The 20,195-nt window shown below is 40.2% G+C and overlaps 1 protein-coding gene across 3 annotated transcripts in view; it reads right to left on the bottom strand.

Moving 5' to 3' along the window:
* The window catches only part of PACRG (parkin coregulated), a 511,595-nt gene that overhangs the window by 173,247 nt on the left and 318,153 nt on the right, over positions 1 to 20,195 (bottom strand). The gene's annotated exons all lie outside the window — the stretch shown is intronic.

The raw sequence follows: 20,195 nt of genomic DNA on the forward strand, positions 1-20,195 counted from the left end.
CCTATTGGTCATCCAGAGTACACGTTGGGACCTTGATTCTGAACGCACCCTGCCTTATACCGACAGTTAGAACTGATGATGGCTTCACTTGATATTCCTTCTCTACATTTTCAGTGCTTTTCTATTTCTTATCATATTTTTCTTAGATATCCCTCTCGCTCCCCAAAAAACTGAGTTCTTCTGGTTTAAAATTTGATCTTTCTATTTACTAAAATTCCTTCTGTAGTTTGGATTATAGTCAGTGCTCTTCTCTTTCTCTTCCCTCTCCTTCTCTCAGAATGAAGCGAATACACTAGCTAAAGACCTACCATGCAGTCCTTTACATGCACGGCTGTCCTCTTGATCAATATTAGCAAGTCGTCTTCCCCAGACTTATAAAAGTCTGAAAAAACTGAGTTTTTTCTTTCTCTCCAAGTTACAATTCATTCACATCTTCCAGTGGACAAATCTTATAAACTCTTCATTCCAAAGTGCATTTCTTGCAATTGTCTTGAATCGTCTCAAGTTAAGTCCTGCTGACAACGAGATCTTCTGTGTGAAAACTAACCCTGTCAGCACAATCGTCTTCCTACACAAAGAATGAACTACTGCACATGAACAACCATACACTCCAGGATAAAATTTCTCAGTTTTAAAAGCTATCGGACTTCTTTAGGTTGGTTCTATAAATTCAGCAAAATCTATGCATGCTCTAACTACGATAAAAGAGCTCTAATGAATATATAATATGCGTAATAAACGTCGTGATTATTGTGTATGTTATATATTTATTAAAACCCTTTTATGTGGCACCTGGGTGGCTCAGTGGGTTAAAGCCTCTGCCTTCGGCTCAGGTCATGATCTCAGGGTCCTGGGATCGAGCCCCACATCGGGCTCTCTGCTCCGTGGGGAGCCTGCTTCCTCCTCTCTCTCTGCCTGCCTCTCTGCCTACTTGTGATCTCTGTCAAATAAATAAATAAAATCTTAAAAAAAAATATTGATATCTTTTCAAAACCCTGTACCAACTGTAGCCAGGTAAAAAATTTCATCCTATTGCATAAATACTGAATTGGGGTCTAACTTTTGTCCAAGATCAATCCCATACATGTATTTTTTTTTTAAATCATAGTAAATTATTAGTATTGAACACTATTTCTCTTAATTTAGGAACTGGAATTTAAAGGCAAACAAAACAAAACAAAAGCCTTTGGAGTAAGCCACAAGTTTGGTACGTTATTTGTTGAACACAGCTGGGTTAAGCACTGGAAGGTGAAATCAATATACTGGAATGACTTGTCTAATACAGTGTAATGAGAGAACTAATTGGTGCAGTGGAAACACAGAGCATTCATGAAATGGGGAAAACTACAGAAGTTATCACATTTGTTCCTCTCTCCATTGGAATAATGCTATCGTACCGTTTGACTAACTGACTGACAATGTGCAAATTACTTAATCTCTCTGCTTTCATTTCCTCATCAATTAAATTAGATGAAGAATGCTTTCTTCCTCTTGGGTTTGTGAGAATTAAATGAGATGATTCGCAAAAAGCATTTAACCCAATTAAATCTTATGTCAGTTATTCTGACATATAGAAAGGATGAAATAACTGTGAGCTGTTGTTAAGACAGTTATATGATACAAACTAAAATTGGAACAAATCAGTAAATAATCCCATTAAAGTTAGTCAGGAATATCCACCCTAGAAATATAATCGGCAGAACATTTCCCTGAGATTTATGTTGTGAGAGACATAGTTTAGACAAGCAATCACTTCTAAGAACACATCAATTTTTAAGAGGAGATTTATAACTTTCCCTAATAGATTTGACAAAGATCACAGGATCATGTCACAACACTGCATATTAATTCATGGCCTCAATAACAGAATTATAAAAATGTTTATCTTCTTGTAAAACATTTAAAACAGCATACCTTCTATAGAAGATACCATATTTTCAATGACCAAAAATTGAATGAGTTCACCTGAATTTAGCAACTTATATATTAACCATATTAATGGACACTTTTTAAACTTCCCAAACTTTAAGCACTTGTTTTCTGGTTGAACATTTTTTGAGCGAAAAAAGATAATGTCACTGTAACTTCAAAAGGAAGCACTAAATGCTAATAATATTAATTGCATAATTTCAGAGTCAATTTTATATTATACATATGCCAAAGATTTTCAACCAAGAAATTAAACAGTAATTAGAACTTATCTTGCAATTACAATCTGAGAGTGTTAATTCTTCAGATGTGTTAGATTGCATCTCACAGGTTTTTATAATGGAAGTTCTTGCATTACAAAACTATCACTTAACAGGCATGTCTTGTATATTATGCGTTGGGCATGGAAATTATTTATTTAGAGAAACTTAGCTATATCAATACTAAAATCATTTATATGCTAAGTGGTTATTAGCCTAGAAAAGTTTTATTTGGAATGAATTATGCTTTCTTTTTAAAATATGGGAAACTAAGATAAATTTAATAGTGCAATCAATTTTCTAGTATAAGTGGGAAGAAAAGTCTAAGAAAAAGTATACACTGGTTTTTAGCTATTCGAGGTCTTTTCTGATACTGGTTTTTTAGAAATTGGTTCATAGAAGCACTTTCCCATAATGTGCTATAAATTTAGGCAAATGCTACATTTTAGACGACTTCTTAGATAGTATGAGAACACTTGTTCTGTGAGTTGTCAAGATTAGGAGAAAACTGTCCTTTGTGTAATCTACACCTGCGCTTAACTCAAAATACCAACTTGGCAAAATAAATGAGGAGTGAACAGCAAGAGTAATTTTTAATCTACATACCTATAGTTATTGGAACGATTGCTGGGAGAACTATGTGATTAGTTAGGATAAAAAGATTACGATTCAGAAAGTAATTCTGCTAGCCAACAAAAACAGTCTAAATTCATCAAACAAGGAAAGTTTATTAAAACAATATGTTTAAAATAACTGAGTATCAATTACATGCATAGTTTGGCAGCCCCAGTGTACTTAACCTGTTATGTGGACACGAAATTGTTTCACTTTATTACAATAAATATAGCTAAACTGTTTTTATAATATTTATTTTATTCTACTCTCCCAATTTCATTATAATGCTATCATTTTGTTCCACTTTCCTTATAAAGAGAAACTAAAGTTTGACTATTTAGAGTTATAATTTCAAATTTATTATTCTAAAAAGTAGGTCTTTTGAAATAAAAAAAACAAGCTTAGTGAAAAATTGAAAGCTAAAACTGGTTTCACAATGCTAATTTTTTGACAATCAGTGTTTTGCAAAAATATTGTATAGATATTGAGATATATCAATATTTACATGATTGCTGTATCCCAATAATTTCTTTGTTTTTAAAATTGCATGTGAATGTTCATAGTCATACAGATTCTAGTTACCTAATTTGGCTATGCATTTTTCTTGGATGTTAGTTATATAAAGTAGCAACAATTCTGCAATATGGTCTTCAGCCTGGTCTCTTCTCCATTTGTCATCTTAACCCACGTGCATGAAATGGGTAGATATGCTGGCCAAGAAATTATAAGCAGGACAAGAAGAGAGTCTAGCCTTCTCGGAAAACAAATTGAACCAGTAATCAAAAATCTCCCAATAAACAAAAGTCCAGGGCCAGATGGCTTCCCTGGGGAATTCTACCATACATTTAAAGGAGAGTTAATACCTATTCTTCTGCAGCTATTCCAAAAAATAGAAATGAAAGGAAAACATCCAAAGTCATTCTACAAGGCCAGCATTATCTTAATTCTAAAACCAGACAAAGACCCCTCTAAAAAGGAGAATCACAGACCAATATCCCTGGTGAACATGGATGCAAAAATCCTCAGCAAGATACAGACTAATTGAATCCAACAGTACATTAAAAGAATCATTCGCCACAATCAAGTGGGATTTACTCCTGGGCTGCAAGGTGGTTCAATATTTGCAAATCAATCAACGTGATACAACGCATTAATAAAAGAAAGGATAAGAACCATATGATCCTCTCAATAGATGCAGAAAAAGCATTTGACAAAGTACAGCACCCATTTTTGATAAAAGCGCTCAACAAAGTAGGGATAGAGGGAACATACCTCAACTCACAAACAGGCCATGTGTGAAAGACCACAGCTGGTATCATCCTCAATGAGGAAAAACGGAGCTTTTCCTCTGGGGAAGGGGGGGTTCAGGAACAATACAGGGATGTCCACTCTCACCACTGTTATTTAACATAGTACTAGAAGTCCTAGCTTCAGCAATCACACATGTAAAGAAAATCCAAATCCAAATAGGCATCCAAATAGGCAAGGCAGAAATCAGACTTTCACTCTTTGCAGATGATATGAAACTCTATGTAGGCAATCCAAAAGACTCCACAAAAAAAATTGCCAGAATTGATACACAAATTCAGTAAAGTTGCAGGGTACAAAATCACCATACAGGAATCTGTTGCATTTCTATACACCAGTAATGAAGCAAGAGAAAGAAATTCAAGGAATTGATCCCACTTGCAATTGCACCAAAACCCATAAGATACGTAGGAATAAACCCAACCGAAAGAGGTGAAAGATCTGTGTGCTGAAAACTATGGAATACTTATGAAAGAAATGAACAAGACACAAAGAAATGAAAAAACATGCTACGCTTATGGATTGGAAGAACAAATATTGTTAAAAGGTCTATATTACCTAAAGCAATCTATACATTTAATGCAATGTCTATCAAAATGCCACCAGCAATTCTCACAGGGCTAGAACAAATAATCCTAAAATTTGTATGGAACCACGAAAGACCCCCAGTAATCAAAGCAATCTTGAAAAAGAGAAGCAAAGCTGGTGGCCGCACAATTCTGAACTTCAAGTTATATCACAAAGCTGTAGTGGTCAAGACAGCATGGTACTGGCACAAAAATAGAAACATAGATCAATGAACAAAATAGAAAACCCAGAAATGAACCCACAACTACATGGTCAACTAATCTGGGACAAATCAGGAAAGAAGGTCCAATAGTAAAAAAACAGTCTCTTCAACAAATGGTGTTGGGAAAACTGGACAGTCACAGGCAGAAGAATGAAACTGGGCCATTTTCTTACACCGTATACAAAAATAAGTTCAAAATGGATAAAGGCCTAAATATGAGATCGGAAAACCATCAAAATCCTAGAGGAGAACAAAGGCAGCAACCTCTTTGACATTGGCCATAGCAACTTCTTATGAGACACGTCTCCACAGGTAAAGGAAACAAAAGCAAAAATGAACTATTGGGACATCATCAAGATAAAACTTTCTGTACAGAGAAGAAAATACTCAACAAAATTAAAAGGCAACCTTGGGAATGGGAGAAGATATTTGCTAATGACATATCTGGTAATAGGTTAGTGTCCAAAATACATAAAGAACTTATAAAACTCAACACCCATAAAGCAAATAATCCAGTTTAAAAACGTGAAGACATGAATAGACATTTTTTGAAAGAAGACACACAAATGGCTAACAAACACAGGAATAGATGCTCAACATCACTCATCGTCAGGGAAACACAAATCAAAACTACAATGAAGTATGATCCTCACACTGGTCATAATGGTTGAAATTAATAACATAGGAAATGACAGATGTTGGCGAGGATGAGGAGAAAGTGGAACCCTCTTACATCATTGGTGGGAGTGCAAACTGGTGCAGCCACTGTGGAAAACGTTACGGAGGTTTCTCAAAAAGTTAAAAATAGAACTACCCTATGACCCAGCAATTATACTACTAGGTATTTACCCAAATACACAAAAATACTGATTGGGAGGGATATATGCACCCCAATGTTTATAGCAACATTATCAACAATAGCCAAATTATAAAAAGAGACGAAGGTCCATCGACTGATGAATGGGTAAAGAAGATGTGGTGCATGTACACCATGGAATATTACTCAGCCACAAAAAAGAATGAAATCTTGCCATTTGCAACAACATGGATGGAGCCAGACAGTATTACGCTAAGCAAAATAAGTCAGGGAAAGACAAATACCATATGATTTCACTTATATGTGGAATTTAAGAAAAAAAAAACAGATGGATATAGGAGAAGGGAAAAAAAGGGGTAGGTAAACCATAAGAGACTTAACTATAGAGACCAAACTGAAGTTTGCCTGAGGGAGGTGGGTGGGGGATGGGCTAGATGGGTGACAGGCATTAAGGAGGGCACCTGTGATGACTAGAGTGGTGTATATAAATTTATATACACTAAATTCTACACCTGAAACTAATATTATACTGTATGTTAACTAACTGGAATCTAATAAAAAATTTTTTTTAAAAAAAGAACACATTTTGAATCAAGTCAATTTAAATGTGAATCACTTCTGCTCCTGAATGACCTTGAGCAAAACAGCAGAATTTCCCGAGTTGAATTTTCTGGTCTGTAAACTGGTCTTACTGTTTGCGGAGAGGACAGTTGTGAGGATTAGGTTAGGGGATGGAGAGGAAGTCCCCAGAGAGTTAATAGCGCATGACGCTCGCTCCATTCCTGTTAGTTTATCTTCCATGTCTGAGATAGTTGATACCTCGCTCTGCAAGCTGGACGAGACTGTAAGTATTTCATTAAGTCACACTTTTTACATTCCTTAACCAGGATGCTAATAGTGTGTCACAGTTTAACTGGCAACACTTTCTCTTTCTCAGGATTGCATAAAATGTAGATTATCTTTAACACTTGATTACATCTCACATTTGATGATATTTGGTGAGATGTTTTCAAACAGAGATTTTGAAACAGACTCTAGGGAGTAACTTCCTTTCTAGGAAGACCTGATGTACAAGATGATTATACTATGTACCCCACGTTTATCGATAATTGTGAGAAGGAAACACTGGATTAAAAAAAAGAGATTTAAGGGCCACTTGCCGGCTCAGTCTCAGTCGGTAGAGCATGGGACTCTTGATCTTGGGGTTGTGAGTTTGAGCTCCACGCTAAGATTAGAGATCACTTAGAAGAAAAAATTGAATGCCTTCTGGCAAAAAGAGCGGAACCATAGGTGAGGGATAGCTAATACTCTTTCATGCTTTTAATCATATGAACTTGCTGCCAGTTTTCTGTGTTCAGAATTTTTCTCAAGTTATTATTGATCACTACTCCACAATGGAAATTGATGATAAGAGAACATTTTGGCTTTATAATGAATTTGAGTTTGTGGAGAAGATCAGCAACAGCTGCTTTGATTTGACAGCACATAATAATTATGAAAGCGGATCAATGAAACCTCCATTTACTTCAGTACATTAAATGAAAGAAGTCTGTGGGTCAGAACTGCCTTAGAACCATTGTTTCTGGCAAAGCAATTTACATTTTCAGAGTATCTGTCGCTTGGGTTTGAATGGAGGATCTGTTTTTTAAGTCTTGGCTGTAGCTTACTTCTATCATGCGGCCTTAGGCAAGTCATTTGATCCAATTCTTAGCTTCTTTATTTGTAAAGCAAGGATAACAGTACCAAAAATAATACTTCCTTGTCTTTACTACTACTGGCCTATGGGAATTTGGGGTAATGTTGATGAAATCACTCCAGAAATGAAATACACTCTCTGCGATAAGTAGCCATGTGGTAGAGTAGAGAACACCACTGGCCAAGAGGCTAATTGAATTCTACTGGGGATGCTATTCTTTTCTCACTGGCTAACCTTTTAAAAGACATGTTGAAATGAACTTCTTGATTTGTTCTCCACTTACGTATAAATCATTGGATCATTGCATAGTGTGACTCAATTCTGAAATGACTCAAATGAAAGTCTTTAAACTCTATCTCTTGTTATTTTCACTCAAGGTTTTACAGATCCTCAGTCTTCTCTGAGTTGATCTTGGGAGTGTAGAGTTGTTCTACCTTCATAAAGTGTTTAAGGTTAATTTTGTATCCTCCTGAACATAGGCTTCAGGGTCCCAATCATGGTCTTGTCATGAAGTTTTAGATGAGTTCTTCCAAAGACATAATCTAATGATGTCCCTCAAGATTCCTCTTCTAAGAAGCCTCACAACTGAGGGGCACCTGGGTGATTCAGTGGGTTACGTGTCTGCCTTGAGCTCAGGTCATGATTCCCTGCATGGGCTCCCTGCTCAGTGGGGAGAGTCTGCGTCTCCCTCTGTTCCTCCCCCTAGCTTATGCTCTCTTTCACTATTTCTCTCTCTCTCTCTCTCAAATAAATAAATAAAATCTTTAAAAAAAAAAAAGATTTCTGTTCTCTTATTCTTCAGTCAAACACTAGTCTAGGTTCTGCTGTGAAGGGACTTTGTAGATAGAATTAAGGTTACTAATTAGCTGACCTTAAAAGATTATTAAGATTAGCTGGGTAAACCCGATGTAATCATGTGAGTCCTTAGTGGCAGAAAAGGAAAGCAGATGAGATGTGGCAGAATGGGAGTCCAAGGCACTGGAAGCATGAGAAGGACTTGATGACCATGGCTGGCTTTGAAGATGGAGGGACCATAGCTGGGGAAGGTGTGCGGCCTCTACAAGTTGAGAGCTAAATTGATAACCAGCCAGGAAATGAGGACCCCAGTCCTACAATTGCCTGGAAATGATTTCTACCAACAACTGGGATGAGCTTGGAAGCAGAAATTTCTCCAGAACCTCTGTGAGGAATAGGGTGGCTGACATCTGATTTTGACCTTATTGGCCATATTACTCAACGGCACCCACTGGACTTCTGATCTATAGATAATAAGTGGGTGCTATTTCAGTTAAATTTGTGGTAGTTTGTTATGGTAGCAACAGAAAACAAATATACCATCCATCCATACCCATCTATTCAGCAAATGTTATCGAGCTCAAGAACTGCCAGGATATCCTTAAGCCAAGGATAATGCCGTGACAAAGAAACAAAAGTCCTTGCCTTCATGGAATTTACATTCTAGTAACATACCGAGATTTGAAAAAAGAACCTAGCTTTTGGCTCCTTGCTATTTGGTCCCATAGGTCTGGTAGATTACAGAAAGTCTGGGTCTGCTGGGCTGCCCTGGTGATGAAGGAGGCACCAGATGCTGGCCTGTCCTCCATGGCCCATGTATTAGGTACTTGAGGGGGCTCTCAAACCCTGTTGGTTGGTAGCTTCAGGACTCATAATCTCAAATGCTCTCTGGTTGGGCTTGTAAACACAGTGTGCATATCATACTGTAGTCCTTAGCAGGGATTCTGTAAAAATTACACACAATGGCATTCCCAGCAAAGGCTCCACAAAAACTGCTCATGGAAATTCTAAGAGACAGCTGAAAATAGTACTTGGTGACTATAGTTAACAATACTGTATTGTGTATTTGAAAACTGCTGAGAGAGTAGTTCTTAAAAGTTTTCATCACAAGGGGGAAAAGGTACTTATGTGGGGTGATGGCAATTAACTGAACTTCTCATGGTAATTATTTAGCAATATATATCAAATCATTATGCTGTACATCTTAAAATTATGCATATATATTATATTTCAGTAAAACTAAAACAAACAAACCAAACAAAAGCCAAACCAAACAAAAACAAAAAACAAAAATCAAACAAAACCCAAACCTTCCTCCCAAAAAATAGCGTTTGGAGGTTGCCCCCATAAGGAGGTCTTCTCAGGACCTTCCCAAGAATGGACAGTGTGTGGCTGGGGATGAGGAAGCTGACATTCCTATTCTTCTGCAAGAAGGCAATGGTAATGGTCGGTAATTTGAAACTTTGTTCCATGTCTTCACTGTTTCATTGGCTAGGCTAATGCACTAAGTCTAAGCACCCTCCTCTTGCCATCTGAACAGTCTCAACAAGTCAGCCATCGCATCTGGATTTTATTCTTCCAGATTCGTGTCCTCACCTTAGGGTCAAGGTATTAAAGAGCGCAGAAGATGGTAGGGGTGGGAGGAACTGAAAGCTGGCTGTTTCTTCAGGGTCCTGGAAACCCCCTTTACTCTCTAGGTCTCCCATGGAGGTTCGTGTTAATTCAGGCACATGGGGTAAGGCTGTGAGGAAGTCTTTGGTGGATTTGAGAAGCGGAAAATGGCAGCATGTGTCACGCTTTCCATCTCTAAGGATTTTTAGGAGGCTTTGCTAAGTTGGCATATGGTAAGCACACAGTAATTTTTTCCCCCTTCAATCAATCAATCAATCAATCAATCAATATAAACTATGTGGTCTTCTCTCTGTCATTTCCCAAATAGTTGGTATAAACCACATTGCTCTCTACGGCTTCTTGAGCTACCTAGTGCATTTGTTTTCCTGGAGGTAGCGAGGCCAGCCTTAAGGTGAGAGAAAGGAGGCCCAGTACTCCAAGGCATTAACAGAAAGTGTGACAGGTATGTAAGTACAGGAGGGCAGGCCAGCAGGTTTTGAAGGACCTGCCATCACAAGCTAAATATTCTACTACGTCCCTTTGAGCGTCATCATTCCATACTTGCAGAATTTTAAGAACCGTTGAAAGGATAACATATATTGCACTGCTTCTCGACAGACCTACATCCCAGCCATGTGATCAGGGGGCCGTTTACCATATTTATCATAAATATATCCACATACAAATGTGTATCGTACTCATAGATTTCTGATAGAAGAACTACAAATTCCTCGAAACCCTTTATGTGTATAATATCCAACGTATCTAAAGGTAAAGACAAAGCTTAAAATATTAGCTTTTTAGTTTAGTTTAGTTAGTTTTAGATTTTAGTTTTTAAAATAAATGCAGGGTTGGGGGAAGCAGAAGCCGGGCTGGAAGAGGTATGTGGACTCTCAAAGTCACTGAATGGAGGGCCACTTTCTGTTCACTGCCATCTCAAAATGGATAGAAATAGGCTCACAGAAAGCTCAGTTGCAAGTACCGTATTTAAAGGGGGAAACGCAAACTGGTCTTGGAAGGATCTGAGTAGAACTTAGTCATAACAACATTGCCACTGTTGCGTCCTTCTTTATTACTTGGAACATTAATTCAGGATGTACATGAAAATATAATGCAGAAAGCAGGCAAGCAAAGAAATATCAATACTATTTGCAGTTTTTCTAAGGAAATATGTCCGTTATATTTTTCAATCCTTCTTCATTGATGGTTAAGCTTATGCTGAGTCATATACATTCCATCCTGTCAATGTGAAAAATAAGATTTTTGAGGAAGACAATAAGAACAGAAAGCTGATTTCACCATACGTGGAAAAGTCCTCCAACAGTTTTGTGTTTGGCTCAAGTAAGGCAAAACTGGTGTGGCAGGGAGCTGAAATAGGGCTCTGCGACTCATGTGACCCACAGAACCACTCGGTCAGCAGCACGCCTGTGGGAGTTTCAGGGGACCAGCTTCCCAGATGGATGGAGGAAGGCTTCTGAAGAGAGCCCATGTGTGGTGAGAAGGCAAGGAGGAGGTTTCTTTGAAGGGCGCTGCCTCTGTGCTCTGCTTCCAGTCTCACCGGGGCTGCGAAAACCATCCGGAGAGCCCTCAACGTGTTCCCAACAGTGGGACAAAACAAAGTCCCGGGGCTTCGTCATAGCTGAGAGTCCAGTGGAGCCCGGCCAGCAGGACTGAGGTCCTGGGCTTGTGCTCCTAGAGTTTTCAGGGCTCAGGATGGCCACGAATAGTTTTCCCACAGGAGGGAAGGCTGCTGGGGGTCATTCCCACCCTGTGGGACAGGCCTTCCCAGAAGAACAGAGGAATTGTGGGCACAAGAAGCTGAGGTGAGTGCAGGAGACTCACCCTCACCGAGGGAGGAAGAAGGCTCAGGGCCACGGAAGGAGAATCTCCAGGATGGAGTGACTGCCCATGGCAAGGATCACGAGGATCTGTCAGCCATGTTTCCCGGGAGACAATCAGCCTCACAGCCTCCAGGCCCGGAAGTCAGCGTCATGCTAGTGCAGGGCAGATCAGCTGCGAGGACTGCCCCTCTTGTCACCATCGGCGTGTCCCACCCTGACAACCTAGGGGATACAACCTCGGTAGATGGAGTTTTCGGGGAAGGACAACACATGAGGCAGAGAAATGGAGGGGACAGTCCAGGGCACTCCTGTGTTCCGAGGCAAGCTTCCAACACAGAACAGATCTGTGCTGGCGGGGGGCGGGGAGGGGGTGGTGGGAGGCAGAGTATCTGAGGACAAGTCAAGTTCAGAGTTTTGGTCAATCTGTTCAAGAAATGATTCTAAGTACTGGAGTTGTGTGACTCCAAGTGCCTTTGATCTTCTGAGTGAGCAGAACAATTAAGGCCCCTGTTAAGTTTTATGTAGTCAGGGAAAGACTCCCCCACTGAATAAAGTTTATTTTTGGTCTCCGATTCCCTTTAAAACTTGCCTTTTAATTATGTCATGAATAGGGACTGTTCAGCATAACAATTACACTGGTGACAAGCTTATTTTCTCTGCAATGTCCACATAGAGACCTCTAAAAAGTCATTTGTTGGTGCTCCTGAAAGATTTGCATATAAAGGAAAATGAGAACGAGACCTTAATCAGCTACAAATCCATGGTTGATATTTTAGGTGACTTAAAAAGTACAAATTATGATCTGGCGGAATATAGGAGCCTCTTTAAATTGAAGCTTTAGAAATCACCATGTGCTTTCTTGCCCAGATTAAGTAAAACTTTCTGTTGCAAAAATAGAAGAGAACACTGTTTTCTCTTGGGCGAATATTTGCATGCTTGCTCATTTGGGGCCCATCTTGAGCTTTTAAATACATTAAAGCATATTATACAGATTTCTCTAGGCATATCTTAAAGGCCTTAGCTGAATCCGTGGAAATCTCCTATTCAGAAAAGTGCCAGGTTCCAGCTAGTGGTGGAGATAGATATACTGGCCAAGGAATGGGAACCAGCTGGAATCAAATCATTCTGTATGTTGATCCATTTTGAAGTACCTCCGAGTGGGTGTAAGCGGGGACAAAACACAAATTTCACACATGGTTTGGCAGACAGGTTGAGCTAATGGCCAGTTGTCCCCACCTCTCCCTGGCTCTGGGATCTCCCAGCCAGGCTAGTTGATGAGATAGACACGGGTAGAGATAACAGAATCTACACTGCAGGAGAGACAGTAGCAAGCCCTAGGGGAGAGAGACCAATTCCTTCTGCTGGTCACAGCAAGATCAGAGAAGGTTCGAGAGGGTGCAATGTTTGAATCCACTTCTGGAGAAAATCAGTACTATCTCCTATGAGTCCCTGGACTGGAATTAGGGTGGTCACTCAAGGTCAAGATCTTGGGTGTAGGCCACATGGTCCATTCTGACAAGCAGGCACTGGGGCACAGAGGGCCAGCACCCACCTCAAACCTGTCTTTCCATAAAACAGCAGTCCTATTGCAGCAGTTTAGAGATGATGAATGGGGCTTACCTGGGCAGCCTGTTCTAGACAATATCGTTCTAGACACCAAGTCTGCCATTAATCTGGGACTCTAGTGATGCCCCTGGGCCATCTATAATTTGGTGTTCTGACAATCTGACCCATGGAGGCAAAGTTACACTCGGACACTGAGTTTCAGAAAGGTTCACACAGCTAAACTCCAAATAGAAAAGCCACTTACAAACTGAAAGCAGTGTCTGTCTCAGAAAAAGGCTGGGATTTCAATAGTCCATTAGGGCGTCCTGGTTTTGGAAAACCTCTAGTTTCAGCCTTTTGATTAGATAAATATTTCAACTCTCTCCTGAAATGAGAGGAATCCAGAGAAGGAGCTAAAACTATCTCAGGGGAGGGAGAGGAGTGGAACCGCGGAAGCTTCCCGCTGATGGGATATTCTGCCGTGGGAAACAAATTCCGCAGTGTTTCTGACACCCGGCATATAAAAAAGATATCAATTCTTAAAAGTTTATATTGTATCTGATCACCTTACCAAACTGCCATACGAATTCCAATCGATTTCACTTAGTTTTCTTGGAAGGACCGGAAACCACAGCTTTCCCCACACCCCCTGAGTCAGGCAACAGATGTGACCTTTACCTACCGCCTGCCGATTTGCAAACCAACTTCACCCACGTTCCACCTCACCCATGTTCCACGCCCTTCTCCTCATCTCCAGGCCACTGACAGCCCTCCAGAGCGATCCCCCGGCAGCCCTCGGCGGGTCAGACAGCTCTCTCTAGGCCTCCAAACAAACTCCTTTCTTAATTAAGGCAGTGGAGGCACAGAAGTTACATAACCCATCAAAGGTCACACAGCTGGTTAACTCAAGCTGGGGTTCAAACCCAGGAAACCGGATGCCATAGCCTTTGCTCTTACAAACTGTCCCGTTTCTGGTTTTCCCCTCTATTGTTCTACCTGTCCTTGTCCACAAGTGAACCCTAACTTACTGGTCCAAACACCGTTCAAGCACACAGTGGCCTAGCCCCCTTGCCCAGCTGGCCGGACTGGTGCAGGTGAGGCAGTCTCCTACCCGGAGTCAGGCTCTGGGGCCCTCTGGAAGGCTGGAGGCAGTGGTGCCCTTGGGGAATTCTGGGGCAGCCAGGGCACCACCCCAAGCTGAGGAAGCATTTGCTTCCCCTCTTTGCTTAGTTTGCAGCATCACTGAAGGGAAACAAAATCATTTCCTTGCCATCTCCTCTGCTCGTGCTCACTTAGATCCCTTTCCTGTCTCGATCTGACAAGCCCATCCTGCTGAACGGAAAAGGAGAACTTGCTGTTGTGGACAGCGGGGGTCTGCTTGCAGTTATTGCAGTGAGAGTGGAAGGCACACGAGACCGCTATAAGGACGGGATTTTACCTCCACTTACCCTGGGGGAGTTAGCCAAGGCTGTCCTGGGTTGACCACTGTCCTTTCTGGAATCTCTATATTTGATCTTACTCGAAAATAGGGTCCTTGTGATATGATTTGTTGAAAGGAGGTCATCCTGCCGTAGGCCGGGCCCTTCACCCAATCTTTACAAGGCCCGGTGTGCTCTTCGGAAGAGAAGAGACACAGAGACACACAGCGAGGAGTGTCGCGTGCGGATGGAGGCAGGATTGGAGCGGTGTCTCTCCAAGCCGGCCCGAGGACTGCCAGGTGCCCCAGGAGCAAGGAGACAGGCATGGCGTTGGTTCATCCCTACAGACTTGGCGAGCGTGGCCCTACTGACACCAGAACCATCAGATAATTACTTTCTGTTGTTGAAGCCTCCTAGTTTTTGGAAATGTCTTACAGCAGCCCTAAGAAACTAATACACAGCCTTCAGAACTGGATTCTGGGTTGGCTGGGTCATCACCCTGCCTGCTCATGTGTTTCTGTATACAGAGACACAACTTGGAGAATAATTTTTCCCTCTTGGCAGATGCAATCAGAGTGGTCTACAGAGAAGAAAAAGGACAGGTTCCGAGGCAATTTCTAGTATGTGCCCCCCCCATATGGACTTTTTTTCTGACAAGTGAATGGGTTTGAAAAACTTGAATGAAGCAGTCTGAGTGAAGAGGAAATTGACTCAGTGAGCATTTATAGATTTCCGAATAGTACAGACATCTTACAGGCTGACCACATGTGGGGTGCCTCATTGAGGACAGTCTTTTCTCAGGATACTCTGTGTCCTGGGGCTGTTCTCAGACGACTGCAGAATCATCAGTGTTTGCAGATCTGTGGGTCCTCCCTCTCCACCCCCTGAGGTTTTGGAAGCTGTGCTTATAAAGAACACTTGGAAGAAGAGACCTTAATCTTGGAGAAATTAAGATTGCGAGGGAAGGAAAGTCTTACATAATTTTTCGAAGCCCTGCTATTTGGGAAAGGGATTTGACACTGTTCCGTGTGGTTTAGATTAGATAGGTAAATCAGAATGTTAGCCATAAGTTTCAACTTAGTGTAGGACGTGCCTTTCTTTAGGAAGTAGAATGGGTTACCTCATGAAATAGTGAAGCTACCTATTTAGGGCAGGACTGAATAAACAAGTAGTGGGCAGGAAGACTGGGTTAGGGTATGAATCCCAAACACTTGCAAAGCACCTAATTCTTCTAGACATGCCATGGTCTGCACAGGAGAAAGAAAACCCAACATAAATGTTTTGACCTTGTAGAACTCATGATGGGATACAGTAGTTCAGTAAATTGGAGACAGGTGCAGACCAAAGGGTCCCTATGCGTATCTGCCGTCTTTGTTATGATCCTAGGATTCTCTTTGGGGCAACTAGTTAAATCTGAGCTGAGGAAGAGCTCAAAGGAGATGAGACAGACACAAGATCGTTCTGAATCCACTGTTCAGGAATGGAGGACGTAGTTCTAATATGCACCTTAATAAACTTAAGACATTCAAGTGACTTCACATCTAATAAACCTAAAGATTTCAAAGAAACTTTGAAGTAAATTTCTAAAATATAAGTCATCTTCAAAATTGGACAGAATCCCATGGAGGAATAAAACTTAATTCCAAAATTAAATTTAAAGCTCTGAGAAATAGCCTTTATACAAGTCAATTAGGACATTAAAAACTACAGACTTTTTTTGGTCACACAATCAGCTCCCAAAAGTTCATCAGTATTTTAAAGGAACATTGAGAATGGGTCCCATTGGGCTCTCAGAAACATCTGGGAGAGTTTGAATCAGGTTGAAGGAAAACACTTAGGTTTTCATTAGAAGTGTTTTAAATGACTACCAGCAGAAAACAATTGTTTCTAGCTTCTTCAAACTACTTAAACTTCAGGGTCAAAGACTTGGTACAAATACTCTGAAATTTTACAAATTTAATGCATTCTCATATCTACATGTTTTAATGTGTCTGAACTTGAATTGCAGTTTTTAAATCCTTTCTTCATCGACTTTTATTAATCTCTAGTGGCATACATCCTAGAACTATCCTAGGAAAATCTACACACAAAGGGGCCATGTTTGATTTCCACATCCACATAAACAAACGTTATTTCATTACTCTATTTTCACATGTTCCATGACATAAACTTATGGTGCTATTAGAATCGCTGATGCCTGGAGTCTCTGAGCTGTTTTAGGACTACTGGTGCCGCTGGAAACAAAGGAACCAAAATTAGGATTGCCTCCAGAAAGCAGGGTGGTTGGAGAGCTCTAATCTGCTGGCAGAGTCCCATATTTTAGCTATAAATGTTTTAATGCCGTTTATTGTTTCATGCCTCTCAAATGCAATACACTGCCCCATTAATTTTGTAGTTTCATCTCTGGAAGCTATAAATTGAACATTCCTATTGTCTTAATTTTCTGTAACCTTTAATAACATTTGTGAAAGTATACAGGAAAGAAGAAATTGCTACTTCTTCCTTCTCTTTCAGCTCAAAGCAGGGACTAGAAAGACAACACGGTTTAGATATCCAAAACTCATTGTTTAGAATTAAGGAAAACAAGCTCAAACTTAGATAGTACTTTGGATCTTCCAAAGAGGATAGTGATCCAGGTGTCCCTTGTTGGTCACACTCAGGCTTCTCTTTTTAAAATATGACTTTCTCTAAACATCACATGTTCCAGCTTAAAGATTATGCCAGGAAGAGATGGACTTGAAAACCTGTTATCTTTGAATGAATCCCAAAGTCCTTAACTTATTTGGTCACCCACCTGGCATTTGGCAATCAGAGCAAGATGAATCCTTTGAGGCAAAGGGATCATCCCCGTTGGAAAACCGGGAATCTATACTGTACTCACAGGCTCACAGATGCGCCAAGCAGAAGAGTTACCCAACAGGGGGCCCAACACATTCAATCATCTACTCATGTTGTGATATAATAATTTATACAGCATTGCAGTATCTGTATAGAACATCATAGTATCATATGTCTATAATATGGTACGTGTATATCATGTTGTATGGTAGTGACGGCCATCTCACTGAGCAGCCGGTCAGCCAGGATGCACACAGAGAACCTACAGACACATCATCTTCAACTGCCACATCGCCCTCAGAAAAGATGCTCTTACATGTTGTATAGATGATTTAGAGAAATTTAAAAGCAATGTAAAGTCAGAGAAGCTACAAGACTTGCATCTTCGGACTCTAGATGTTACCCCTCCATGTCACAACTTTCCTCTTAGACTTCTGCTGTTTTTATAACTTTTGATAAAATGTAGCCTAATTAAACCCTGTAAAAAATTATGCGTAAAGAGAAACGCAAAGCCACTCTTAACTCTCAGGACGGGAGTCATTCCGTGGGGCTTGCTGCAAGTTTGAATACCTATAGAAGTGTAGATTGGGCCATCAATCAGTGCTGTTACCCACTTCCCGCTCCTGCCTGCCCCCTCTTTCGCTTCCTTTGGTCCCCCGAGAAGACTCGAAGTCCAGGGCGCCTTGGAGTCTGTGCCTGCTTCATGCTTGTCCAGCTCCTATCCCCTCAGCCCCACTGCTCATTTCCCACAAAGTCCATTTGACATTAAAATAGGACAGAAATTGCAGAAAAGGAGCAGGCTGTGGAATGAAGCTAAAGTTTGCCCTTGGAGAGAACACTGACAGAGGACAAGGTCATCACATTTGAAGGACTAGTCTCTCATTCATTCTTTCTTTCCGGCATTTATCTCTGCTCTCATTCTAAACAAATATTTTGTGGTGGGAATTGAAAGAAATGTTTTAATCTGAATTTAACAGGACCTTGACTTATATGAACGTTAGGTAGGGAAAACAGAAATGTGTGGAATTCTTTTAAATACGTTGAAATTAAGGGTGAATTTTTTCGAATGTTACATGCTATAAATTTCTAATATAATTTTCTTTATAAATATGACTATTCTAAAGACATGTGCTCAGATAAAATAAGTATATATGGTCTGTGAATATAAATATCTATAATTATAAAATGGGATTTATTAAGCTGCTGCTCAGTTATTTCTATAGTAAAAGTACTATTATAATTGGAAATCCTGTGTTATATGCTTCTTTTGGTAGAACTGGACCTATGGCAACATAGCCACTTTGAAGAATAGTTTTAAGTTTTATAGCTAGAATGCTCCAATTTTGTAATATGACCCTCTGGAAATCCAGCTTACTGCAGTCTGGCATTGTACTGACAGGTTTCTAAGATAAGAAGAAAACGAAGCTGAAGCTAATATTTTTCCCCCTCAAATGTCAGAAAGATATTATGCAGGAAAATAGTCGAATGTAGAATTCCTCGTGCATGCATTTCGAAATGTTCCAAAATAATTAACCTTGTTTGGGACCAATTAAGGCTAGGGTATAAACTGTAAATTCCCACATTGATAAAATATAAATAGGAATATATTCCTAGAGCCAATTGCTTCTTTTGTTAAGCATGTGAATATCTGTGAGTTAAAGAATTAAATCAAAAGTGTGAGAAAGATGTAGAAACCAATTGCTTTTGTTGAACGACCTAGTGATTTATCGCTCTGTGGTGGCCAAACTTACTCTTCTTTGCAGGTTTCCTTGAGGATGAGGGAGATTCTAATTGTCTTTTGAACATCACTGTTTTTCTTCTTTTATATAATACAAAATTGCTTAGATTTAAGCTGGAGATTCTACCATGGGACACTGAAAGCATAAGCCCAGGGTGGTAAGAGCTGCTCGTACTCAAGGGAGGGAGGGGAGACGTGTGCTAGAGCTCATGGTTCATGACAGTCAAGCACAGAAGCACAGGTTTATATGTGAGAAGAATTCCAGAAAGACAGCTTTTACTGGAAAGACAGACATGGCAATGGTATATTTACCATAGGTTTCCACGAGGATTATTGAGAGACCCTTGCTAATCACACACTTGAGAAATGTTAGCTACAACTGAGACTTTCTGGGGGTGGCCGCTCCTTACTCCTTCCATTTTTAAAGTAACTCCCTCTGCCATCTCTCTGTTTCTGTCATCTTCCTCTCTGCCGTCTCTGTCTCTCTCCAGTTAACTGGAGTCTAGACAGAATGAGCGAACTTGGGGCTTCTTTAATGAGCCGTATTTGAACAATGTGCACACGTACAGTCATTCTATAGCCCCATGGATATTGGATGCTGCTATACAGTAAAAATACGAAGTCTGAATACAAAAACTCTTGAACAAGTATGTTCTGTAAAGTAGAAATGCTGTTACTAAATCTGTCAGTTTATTGGATCATAGGAGATTCACTTAATAAGGCCCAGTTTGGGGTTTCCTGAAACTTGTCTCAACGTCCACATTAGGTTTTCTGCCATTCAAGTATTTTGGATGGATATTAACTCACTCTATTATGAGCATTCCTAAGCTTCCATAACTCCAGTGAACTCCTTTTTACTAAATACATTTGATATTAGGTATATAGTAGGTCCTGCTGTTGAAAGACAGCTACAGACGTTTTGAGGATTCCATGATTTCCTGAACAGTCTGCCTAATTAACCAGACTTTTAATAGCAATTTCTGAATTAAAAAAT

This window comes from Meles meles, chromosome 5 (genome assembly GCF_922984935.1).
Source record: "Meles meles chromosome 5, mMelMel3.1 paternal haplotype, whole genome shotgun sequence".
Classification (NCBI taxonomy): Eukaryota; Metazoa; Chordata; class Mammalia; order Carnivora; family Mustelidae; genus Meles; species Meles meles.